Source organism: Hakea prostrata, chromosome 5 (assembly GCF_041222555.1).
Source record: "Hakea prostrata isolate BN-2017 chromosome 5, UWA_Hpros_2, whole genome shotgun sequence".
NCBI lineage: Eukaryota > Viridiplantae > Streptophyta > Magnoliopsida > Proteales > Proteaceae > Hakea > Hakea prostrata.
In genome coordinates, this window is record NC_142604.1 from 28,723,110 (window position 1) to 28,736,170 (window position 13,061).

A 13,061-nucleotide genomic window follows, 5' to 3' on the forward strand; every position below is an offset into this window, starting at 1 on the left:
AGGGTTTCCCCATTGTTGCTGTCGTTTATTTCTGTACTGATACGGCTGTTTTTTTTTTTTTTTTTTTTTTTTTGCATAGTGGCTCCCAAGATCAACCGAGACTTTATCAGAGCAAAATCTCGTAAGAATAGGGGCCAGTCGGTGGTGGTTGGGGCCAGTGCGGTGGTTTCAACTAGTGAATCCTCCAAGCGTAAGGCGGCTAGCTGGCGGTGAATCTTCAAGTCGATTCCTGCAGCTTCTGTTGATGCCGTCCCTGCGCCTCCTTTGCCCGAAGTGACCGCTCGTCTTTCCCAGGAAGATCTTGATCACTCCGTTGCCGATGGTGCTGCCGGCAATCCTGCTGGTGAGCCTGTCGGTGCAACCCCGAAGGAGACTCTTCGGGCATCTGAGGCAACAATGTTGGCGTCTGATGAAGGTGTGGTCCCAGCAGGTGCTGCTCCTATTTCTAACTCCAGTGCTTGTTTGGCATCCTCCTCCTCTCCTTCCGAGTTGGAGGATTTTGCTACCGGAAAGCGCCGTCGGATGACAAGTGATGAAGCTCAGCCTTTGCTTGGTGTAGTTCGTCCTTCTCATCCTTCGCTCGAATTAGTGTCAAACGAGTTTGACGAGAGCGTTGGAATGGTGTCTTGCTGCTCGAATGACTTCGAGAGCGCAGTTCTTTCCAAACTTCCGGATGAAGTCTTTACGAAGTCACTTGGTGATGTAAGTCTTTCTTCATTATCCTCCGATTTTGAAAAAATACTTCTCTGCTCCTCGCTAACTCGAAAGTTGTTTGCGGGAGTCTTCTTTGGTAACTTCCACAACCAAGTGGAAGCGGTTACTAGACTCGATAGGTTGAGCAATGAAGTTTCTAGGCTTCGGGAAATCTCCGAAGCTAAAGATGTTGAGATTGCTCGCCTTCGGAATCTAGCTTGGGAGGTGGCGGGAGAAAAGAATTCGATGATTGGTCGTCTTCGGTCGGACTTGGATGATGCCGGAGAGAAGATCCGGCGACTGGAGCGGACAGTTGGAAAGTCGGGAGCTAAAGGATCCGAAACATTACCCGAAAGGCAAGCTGTCGTTCCTTTGCCCGAATCCCTTCCAACGATGTTCGCAGAGCTGCGTCTTCAAGTATTTACACGGTAAGCCTTTTGTTGATATGCTGAATGCTTATAACTTGCAGGCGTACCGGGATGGTGAGAATGAAGTATGGGAATCAATATTAAGGAAAGATCCTCATTTTGATACGACTCCCTACGATCTTGTTTGCCATCCTGAAGTATTTACCGACACGGGTATTCCTCCTCCCGATTGGACCAAGGATAAGATTGATCCTCCACCTTCCGATCCAGATATTATGCAATATCTGGAAGATTCTCCTGTTTATTCTCCGCTGGAAGAAGTCAATTATGACGAGCTTGTGCCGAATGCGAGTTTGGTCGAGGACCATTCTTCTCCTGAACAAGCTGGACAAAGAGTATGAAATTGCGGAGGATTTTCTGAATATCGAAATATTTTTGTAATCCTCATTTCTTCTCTTCTTTTCCTTCACTCCTCACCAATGGTTGACTCATATGTTTGTTCTAGCAAAGTCGCGTCGATCTTGTATAACTTGTTAACAATCACCTGTAATGACTTTCTTCTTTGATCAAAGATTGTATTCAACTCTTGTAATTATTTTGATACTGGCCTCTTTGGATCTTCTAAAGAAATAAGAAATTACTTTATCTTTGAACTTTGCTAGCCACTTGAATCGCCGTTGCATTAGGTCTTAGTTGTCTGAAACAATGCCTATACTTAAGGATTTCCGGAGAAATACAATAAGTCTGAGAAGGAACTCACTCGGGTTTTAAACCGATGCTTTATACTTAAGGATTTCCGGAGAAATACAATAAGTCTGAGAAGGAACTCACTCGGGTTTTAAACCGATGCCTTATACTTAAGGATAATTCAAAAATTCAATAAGTCTCGAAGGAACTCACTCGGGTATCAAACCGATGCCTTGCAAAAGGAACTCACTCGGATTTTCATCCGATGCCCCGACTTAAGAAAGTTTGAAAAATTTTCCATAAGCGTTGCAGTGTTGAAGGACCCACATGAATTTTCATCCGATGCCTTATAGTTGGATCTTGTTCTTGAATGTGGTGTATGATGCCCCCCAATCAAAAGATAGTTTGTTGAAAACCAAAAATTGCATTGATTGAGTTGAAAATGATTACATCACGAACAAAATCGAAATCATCCTCAAGGATAAAACTTTTTGAGATGCCTAACATTCCACGGATGATCCAACTCTTTCTAGGAATCAATGTTCTTCAGCCTGTAAGCTCCTGAACCGACCGGTTTCACAACCATATAAGGTCCTTCCCAGGAAGGGTCTAACTTTCTTTGGTGACGTGGGTCGGAAGCTAGGGCCAAAGCTGATTTTGCTCCTTCGGGGCCTATACATCTCATAAGGGGTCCAGCATAAGATCTTTTGTATAGTCTCCCATTCTGAATGACAAATCTAGTTGATCAAATCTTGATCAACCTTGCCTCTACTGGATCCTCGGGTAACTTGTCATCTCTTAGATATTCAATTATTGGATCCATCCAGCAACGTTCTGCTTCAATATAAGAAATTTCTTTGTCATGATAACTTGGAAAAGTTACCTCTTCAATGTAGATCGAAGGGTCTAGATTCTTTTCCTTGGCATTGGCTAGTCGGGATAGCTCATCTGCCACTGAATTTTCATTCCTCGAAATTTGAGATATCTTCAAATTCCGGAATTGGTTCTGAAATGCCTGCACTATCTCCCGATATTTTTGCAAGCGTGGTTCTTTAATGCCATACTCCCCCTGGACTTGGTTGACTATAAGCTGAGAGTCACTATAAATAGTAACATCTGCAATAGCTAATGCTTTTGACAACCGAAGTCCTACTATCAGGGCCTCATACTCCGCTTCGTTATTACTTGCATCAAATGCGAATCTCAAAGCATATCGAATAATAAATCCTGCTGGACTTTTTAATAGAATTCCAGCGCTTTGCTCCATCTTTATTACTCGAACCATCCACATATACCTCCCAAGTGGTTGGTATAATGGGATCTTCAATGGTGGGTTCCACTGGTGCGGTAGTTTCTACTACAAAGTCGGCTAATGCCCGAGCCTTGATTGCGGTTCCGGGCTTAAAGCTCACTTGGAACTCACTTAGCTCAACCGACCAGGATACCATCCTTCCAGACAAATCAGGTTTGTTAAGAACTTTACTAAGAGGAAAAGTTGTAAATACCTCAATTGGATGAGCCTGAAAATATGGCCTTAGCTTCCTGGCGGCCATCATGAGAGCCGAGCACGCTTTTTAATCTGCGAATATCTCGTCTCCGCATCCAGCAACACGTGGCTTACATAGTAAATCGGCCACTGTTTCTTATCTTTCTCCCGAACAAGTCTTTGCACCGACCGCGGAAAGGGATGTTGCTAGATATAGCTGTAATATTTCCCCCTTCTCTCGCCCGGACGGGATCGGTGGTTGTCCAAGTGCTTCTTTTAATTCCTCGAAAGCTTTCGGCACTCTTCAGTCCACTTTGCTTCCTTACTGCCCTTCAGGTCTTTAAGTGCCTTAAAGAAAGGCAAACATTTTTCTCCGGACTTGGAGATAAATTGATTTAAGGCAACAACTCTCCCTGTCAAACATTGTACATCCCGAACGGTTTTGGGAGCCTCCATATCAATCGAGCTTGTATTTTGGCAGGATTTGTCTCAATTCCCCTCTGTGATACCATGAAACCCAAGAATTTGCCCGAGGAGACTCCAAAGGCACATTTTTCGGGGTTCAACTTCATTTGATGTTTCCTCGATCGTGAAAACCTCATTCAAATCTGCAATGTGATTTGCTTTTGTAAAGCTTTTCACCAAAGCATGTCGTCAACATATGCTTCAACATTCTTTCCTATCAGCTCTTTGAAAATCTTGTTGACGACCCTCGATATGTTGCTCCTGCATTCTTTAGGCCAAAAGGCATGACCTTGTAATAATAGCTTTCACGATCAGTCATGAAAGCCGTATACTTCTCATCCTCCTTATTCATAAGGATCTGATTATACCCCGAGTAGGCATCCATGAAACTTAAAGTTTCATATCCTGCGATAGCATCTATCAAGAGGTCAATCCGAGGCAACGGGTAGCAATCTTTTGGGCAAGCTTTGTTTAGATCCGTGTAGTCTCGTACACATCCTCCACTTCCCATTTGCCTTTTTCACCATCACCACGTTGGCCAACCAAGTTGGGCACTCGATTGGTTCTATGAAACCAGAATTTTTAAGTTTTTCAACTTCGTTCCGAACGGCTTCATACTTTTCAATAGAGAAATTTCTTCTTTTCGTATCACTGGTTTCGCCTTAGGGTCTATCCGAGTTTGTGCTCTCTGCAATGGCCCGATCGATCCCCGGCATGTCCTCAGCAGACCATGCAAATACATCCTTATTCTGTTGAAGAAATAACTTCAACTCATCTTTAAACTCTTCCAGCTGTTCAGACCCTACATAAGTAATCTTTTTCGCATCCTCGGTACACAGCTGGATTTGCTCCAGATTTCTCCATCGGTTCGGGCCTTTGCATCTCTGTCTCTTCCCGATCATCTCGAACTTCTATGGGGAGGGCAGGTAACCTTCCTCGGACCCTCCTTGTCTTTTAAATAGGCCACATAACACCGCCGAGAGATCTTCACGGTCGGAGGAGACTTGACCAATTCCCATATCAGTCGGGAATTTTATCTTCGGAGCTTTGTCGAAACAATAGCACCTATCTTGGATAAAGATGGTCGCCCGAGAATCATATTATAGGCTGGTAGTTCTCGAACCACCAAAAAGTTGATTCGGACAGTTGTTTCTTTGGGAAAACTTCCAATGGAAAGATCCAACTGAACCGATCCTTCCGCTACTGCAGATGACCCTGCAAAGCCATATAGGTGTGTAGATGAAGGTTTCATCAAGTCTCCGATCCACCTTCAATTTTTGATACACTTCATAGGAAATTAGGTCAGCTGCAGACCCTGTATCAATCAATACTCTATGCACTTCCCGCCGTGCAATCTCTACCTTGATGACTATCGCATCATCATGAGGTAAACAAACGTCTCTTTCGTCTTCTTTGCTAAAGGTGATAGAATCTTCACCATTCAGCTTCTTCCGCTTTCTGCTTCTCCGGCTCCAACGAATTTGGATTTGGTTTTTAAACTCCGGAATGATTCGGGCTCTGGACCCCCGAAGATGGTAAGGATCGGTGACCGAGTAGCAGCTTCAATCACCTCCTTGCCTTTTTTGGACTTCGGGGCCTCCCTTGATTGTTCTGAACTAACCGAACGATTCCTTTTAGGGGCAGCCGCACGTGGCCCACGTGGCTCCTCCCTTCTCCTGCTAACAAAACTGGACAAATGTCCCCGAGATATTAATCTCTCAATATCCGCCTTCGGATGACGACAGTCATTAGTATAATGACCATAGTCCTTGTGGAATCGGCAATACTTTTCCCGATCCTGCTTGCTCTCCGGGTTTCAAAAGAATTTTAGGCGGCCACTTCAAAATATTTTTTCTTTTGAGGATATTCAAAATATCTGCCCGAGGAGCATTCAATGGAGTGTACTCACTTCTGCCGGGGGATCTTTGGCGCCAAGGTTGGGATCTTCCAACCCGATCACGAACATTCTTCTTTGGCTTCGCTTCGGCTCAGGAGCCTTTTGTTCCTTTCTTGGAGACTTTATTATCTCCTTGGCGCGCATCTAGAATCTCCATGACTTCAGCCGCTTCGGCATCTCTGTACCAACTCAGCATAAGTCGTGGGTATATCCCGTAGTAATAACTCCGGGGAGTTTCCGATTTGTGAGTCCTGTGAATAGAGCGGTTCCGACTACTGTTCATCCAAGTTTTCTATCTCCATCGTCACTTTGTTGAATCTTTTCAAAAACTCTCCGATCGATTCGTTCTTTCCTTGTTTGACATAGAACAAGGTTTCTTCCGTTTTCTTAACTCTGTATCCCACTCCGGGAATCGCCCTATGAATTGGCGCGCCAATTCGTCAAAGTTTACGATCCTTCCCGAGGGGAGGTTAGAAAACCACTTTTGTGCCGCTCCGATTAGAGATGAACCGAAAACCACCGCATAAAATTTCATCGAATTACCCGGAACCGCCATGGTCTCATTGGTAATAGCCGATGTGAGCTGTTGGATCTCCAGAGCCATCGAATGTTGAGAAGGTAGGCAAACGGAAGTTATGGGGAAACCAATATCCCGCAATTGGCTCAGCAAAAGGAGTCTTCCGAATGACTGAGTAAACATCCTCGATTATTCTTCCCTTAGCCAATTGCCCTAACTTCTCATTGATGTTGGCCAATTCTTGACCAATCGTCGGGTGATCTTCACAATCGATCACGACCCGATTAACACGATCATCATGTGCTACTCGATCATTACGAACAGCCCGTCCTTCACGAACGTTTCTCTCGTCACGAACTGCTCGATCATCACGAACGGTTCTTCTGACAGTGGGTGAGTGAGTTCTTACCCCAGTATCCAACCTTGTATTTGAATCGGTTGTACTCTCTTGCGGTCTGTCGAACCGATCGTCTCGCCTTGGTTGATCATCAATTCTCCGAAGTCCTCGGTCTCCTTCACGGAAATTCTGATCAACATTCCGGTCTTCAGCCATTCTTTGGTCACGTGGCAATGCACGTCTCCCTGAATCGTGTTGATCAGGTTCTTGTGGTAAAACAACTCGTCTGGTGAGCAAGCGGAGTGCTTGGCTCACCTCCAAGAGTTGAATCTTTACCTGATCCAATTGATCTTGGATTGTATCAGGAGGAAGATTACGTCCTCCCTGGCCTTTATCCACCTCGATAGGATTTTGGCTTTCCGGGGAATATCCGGATTATTCACCCCGGTATCTCCGAACACCGGAATTGCGTTGTGCGGCGGCTGCTGCTGCTGATCTAGTCACCATGGCTTTTTCAAGTCTTTCCCACAAACGGCGCCAATTGATGCGTCCAAAATCTGCTCAGCCCTTGGATCTCCACGTGATGTCCTACAAAACGAAAGCGTCAGATGTGGCCCGACCGCTAGGGTCGGGAGTCCACCTCCGAAGGCTAAGTCAGTTGATGAACTTAATCACAAACGGCTCTGCTAGAAGCACAGAGCTAATGAATAAAGAAACGGGAAAGGTGATCTAGATAGCAGAATGCTGATAGTTTAGGTCTATCAGTATGTATCTGAACCTGAGTCTCAGATAGTATTCTTTTTGATCGATTGATCCCTCCCTCACCTTGTATGGTAGTGAGGTTTATATAGAGTGTACCTTCGAATCTCCTTCGTTGGATGCACTCGGGCCTTCTTTGGGTAGTCGTTAGATCTTTATCAATAAGATCCGTTGAGCGATAGACTTCTACTAGTTTGGGCTAGTAGAGGACTCCTGAGATAACCGTTAGGTTATGCGATAGTTATCCCTTTGATGATGATTATCCGCAGCCGTCAGTTTGAGTCTGCTGTCATCATGGTGATTACCCTAATCCATAAGTAAGATTAGGGCACGCTTGCAGCCGAATAATCTTTCTTCTTCAGCAAGCCATCTTCTGGATCCGGTTCGCTCGGGAGCGATTCGGTTTTCTCCGTCTCGACCGGGGTCGAGGGTCGGACCAGGTATGAACCCGGTCAGATCATAAACTCTCCATATCACCCCCTTAAAATAATTTCGTCCTCGAAATTGGGAGAGTGCTAGGCTTCTAAAGAAATGGAGGACATTGCTTTTATCTTGACCTTTCTTCTCCCAAAATCCTTGGAAAACAATTAACAATATATCTTTTGTAAGAAAGCAAGGAATAAATCTAACATGCTTTGAAATCAAATCGAAAGTATGATCATGGCTTCATGAAGACTTCACAAGGATCATGGCAAAGATCAATATGAAGATCATAAAACCTTAAGAATGACAGGAGATCATAGAAGAGATGGTTGCAAGGATGCAGCATCTTCTTCTAAATCTCAATCACAAAGAATAAAACATAGTAAGAGTAGATCAATACAACAGAAGATAGATTACTAACCTTTGATTGAAGAATAGGAGATGAAAAGCTGGAAGTCTTGAAACAATTAGAAGGAATAACAATCGTGAAGACCACACTTGATTTCTCTTCGAAATCATCATGTAGAGAATTCACAAGGTTATAGAGTGTATGGAGATCCACTCTAGAACAGCAGGGATAGAAGGATCAGTCATGGGAATGACTTAAGATCACCCTCCTATCAAAAGGAATAGAAGGCACAAGAAGAAGTAGAAGGGAGAAAATATCAGCTTCGAGGTAAACTTCTACCAATTGAAACTAGGCAACTCGTACGACAAAGAATAAATCAAACAATGTATATGGTACGTATGCATTTGGCACAGCAGGAAGGTTAAGATTTGGTGGGATTTCACATTCTTCCCCCATTAAAATAAATTTCGTCCTTGAAATTGGAAGCATACCTGGACTTCCAATAAGATGAGGAAACTTTTTCAGGGGTGTGATTGTTCCACCGAATCTTTACCAAGGGAACGGAACGTACAATGAAAATAGATTTAATAGATAAAGAACACTAGACTCCTGGCTGACTTCTTAAATAGCTGATAGGAACTCAAAACAAATGCTGATGTTAAGAATGCAAGAGATGCATAGGTGACAAATCAAGTGAAGATAGGAACAAAGGCTACGAATAACGAACTTGAAGAATAGTTTTCTAGGCTTCTCGAAAGGTTCAAGGGTTTCAAAGGTCTTCCATAAACATCACACTTCCAACAAGTCAACCATACTTAAATCAGCTGCACAGGTCATTAAAATCCAAACAATGCATCAAAATCAAAATTTTCACAAAACTGTCGAAAACAGCAAAATCTGCCTTGCCTGCAAAACAGCCTAAAAGGGACCACTTTCTCCATTTCAATCACACTTCAAACACTTCTAACTTCGAGTTTGGTTCATGGGAAAAGGTTCTCTAGGGTTCCTAAGGTTCCAAGACTTTCAAGAGGCTTCAACAACTTCACACCAACTATTCAGGTCAACAGCACAAGATACCCTTCATTCTTACCTTTATTTCTTTTCAAATTCATTACCAACAACATGATTTTCCTCAAAACTGAGAATTGCTTGCTGATATTGGTTAGAAACATGTCTAGGGGTATTTAGAAACATGCTCCAACCAATTTCCACACAATTCCCAACTTCAACCAAAAAGATTTCCCACACCTTGCACCAATTTCACTATTCACTTTACAAAAATCCCAACTTTACAAACACTTGTCCCATTTTCAAACCAAAAGGAATTTTGACACCAAACCAATTCCTACATGACTGTTTCAACAAGAGGAATGTGCTCACACACTTCGTTTGGCCAAAATCCAACTTTCCAAAAATCACAAAACCTTGCCCAAAAGAGGATTCCTTCTTCTAAAGTTGCTGAATTTTCACATCCACACTGCAAAATTGATAGATTTTCTTCAAACAAACCATCCCAGCATGTTTATCCAAGTCTTATGTACATGCTAGCATGTTCGAACCGCAATTTCGACAAAATCAACATTTTTTGAAAAATTACGAAAATGCCACTCTTCCATTCAAACAAGCACAAGAACTAATCCAAATGCAAACTTCTCTTGACTCAACAGGTTCACTATGCCTAGAGGAGGTAGGAGGGCTGATAGAGGTTGGGGACACGTTCTACGGCTAGTAGTTCTACAAGAGGGATCTTCCACAACTTTCATCCTTGCTAAAATTTTCCAACATCCAAGGGTTTCGATGGATCTTCCCCAAACAACCTTCTTAGCATGTTAAACCAACTCTTGTAAACATGCTAACAAGTCCAAATCGCAGCTTCCATCGAAAACAAAAATTTTCCAAAAATTTACCAAAATAGCCTTCTTCGCCAACTAATGCATTACTTAACTTCCTTTACTCATGAAATGCAAATTTCAACTTGTCTCTTCAGATCCCATCAAACCACCATGAAGAAAAACACTTAAGGGTTAGGAGAGGTAGAGACGAGGATTAGAGTACTATTCCTTCGCCACAAGCAGAGGTAATACAATGATAAGGAGACAACAATCCAGACTACAAATGAGGTTCAAGATCAGGATGAAAATGATGATGAGGATGAGAATAATGAGGATGAGACTCAGGATCAAGAGGTTTAGGAAGATGAGGAAACTATTCTAGCTCGATAATTTGAGGATGGAGGTCCATTGTATAAAATTTTCGAGGCACCGGGTGTGGTTTCTCAGCTATCAGCAATAACTTCCACACAAGAGAGGATAGAGACACACATATGCATTATAGAAGATTAGATTGACACGACTAGAAGAGTAATCTCAGGCTATGAGAGATCAGTTTTGTTCTCAAGAACAATTTCCTAAACAAATAACACTAGCATTGTCATCGAGTCTATGGTTGGAGGCAAAGCGATTTGCTTTACTACCAGGGTACTAGCTCGCATTCTGGATGTTTCGTACGTACGGGATTTTCGCTGGTTGATTTTGGCTGGCACAGGCATCATAGGGGCTTCACGATGCAAGCTGGGTTTGAGGATGAGGGTGATATTGCCAAGGCTGATGGCACAGAGGACGATGGTGATGAGTAGGATGAGGATGATGATGGTCATGTTGTTGGTGATGAGCACTGAGATGGTGATGATGATAATCATGAGGGGGGTTCCAACTCGGGATGAGGATGATATTGATAATCAGGGAGATGAGGATCATAGAGATGAGGATCAAGGTCAGGATGAGATTCCGAGATACGAGGAGATTCCTACACCACACTTCCGCTGCGATTGAGGGTCCATCACATACGACTTTTGAGGCTCCAGGTGTGGCTTCTCATCAGTCATCGATTTCTTCCACACTTAAGAGGATAAAAGCTCGACAAGAGAGGATGCAGTCCTATATGTATACCTTGGGAGAGAGATTTGCACGACTGGAGAAGGAGTTCAGATCTAGGAGGGACCAGGCAGATCACCGGATTCGATCACCTAGATAGATAGTGCTAGGAGTTTCCTTTTATGCTTTCAATGATGTATTTCCTTTCAGACTTGTAAGAATCTCCTATGTGATTAATGAAATTCAGTTTATTTCACTTATGTTATTGTACATTATGCATTTCTTTTATTGCATCAGAAATTTTTTAATGTTTAGTTATGACTTATAACTCATGACGACCACTCACAACCATTACTCCCAATGACAACACCCAACTTAGACTCATACGACAACACACGACGATAACACGACTCAGACTCATGACAACACGCGACTCACAACAAAGACTCACTGACAAGGACGACTCATGACGAAAACTTTCAACTCAAGACCCAACTCACGACTCACAGCACAAACACAATACTTAAAATTGAAAACTTAACTCTAACCATGACTACAACCCAAGTACAAGTCATAAACTTTTAATTATTTTGTATTATTCAACCAAGATGTATTATGCTTCATTTATTCGAGTTTCTAATCCAAGTTCTCTATTATTCACTTCTAAGAAAATTTGAGTCACTTCTGGGTCTATGACTCAAGGATGCTTCATTATTGTGTTATGTGGTTATGATTGTCCGAAAACTTTGGCTTTGATACCATCTGTAACATCCCGCCCTAGATCCACCAAGACGGTACCCTATCTGGATTACCCGGGGGAGTGAATCATGGTCCCGCCGATCAAGTTTAGGAACGATCATAGTCACTTAGCACAATAATATAATTAAAAGCAAGAACAATTCTTTGTATTCAAATCATTTAATAATAAAGTCAAGAAAGGATCTCAGAAGGATCACAAAGGACATCAGAGTGCGGAAAAGATACCAATAAAATAAATGATCAACATGCGGAAATGAGGTGGAAATTCCCTCTACAACATTAGCGGAAGGTAGATCGAATAAAATTAAGGGTTACAACCGGTTCCCAAAATGACAAGGAAACGAACTAAACTACGGTCTCAACAAATCAAATAAAATGGTTAAAAAGAAAATGGGACGATATCCCAACACTAGCACACAAGAGCAAAGGCCGAACTGCTCCAGATAAGTAATAATCACGGACTACTAGTCTTCACCAATGTAGTCACCATAATCAGTAGTTTAAGAGTCATCAACTTAGTCTTCATAGTGTTAACCATCATAGTCAACAAAAGTAGTACCTACAGTAGAGTCTAACAAAAATGTTGCAAAAAGGAGTGAGTTCAAAAGAACTTAGAAAGGCAGGTTATTCCACAATAACATATATACATGATACAAAACATAGCATGATGCAATATGATATGAAACACATGATGCAATTATGATTTTAACTCTATGTATGCTAGTCTGGTAGACATGCTTTAAGTCATAGCACCATACTTCTTTGGGTAGGTCTCAATCACTCAAGCCAGTGGGAATTGGGTCCTGAAACCTTCCGGACAACCTTGGCTGGGGTGTCGGTCACTACTCTCTCACATCACCATTTGGTCTAAGTATTGGCGCATGTCAAGGTAAAGCCTAGCTCAATGCAAGTCTTCCTCTCAGTCATATCAACTCAGATCCAGATACGTCCATTCCTCGCCTCGGGCAATCCTTCCCGGTATCCTTCACACTAGAGTCAGCATAATCCCGGATTACGGATTCACCAACTCTATTTGTCATCGACAAATAGTAAACGGGAAGCTCTCACGTCCCCTCACGGATATGACCCACCGATCCTTGAGCGCTCGTGAGCCCAAGTCCAGCTATTTGCAACCCTACCAATAAATGGCCCCTTTCGGGTATCCGTAGCATGGTTTATGTCCTCTCCCGAGTTGGTTACCGGTCTTGAGCGCCCATCAAACCATACACTACCACGGGTCGTTCGGTCTCAATGCCCTTCTGATTCGGGTTTGATACGACAGGGACATCCTAGCCATACATCTAAACAAGTCCTATATATGTCATCCAATAATTCGGAAAAGCGTCGATGGGCATCTACGGAGAACATCCCATACTATTCCCTCCGATGTCCAAGGATAGAAATGTCAATAAGATATTCCCCAATCCCAAATAATACCTATTCAATCA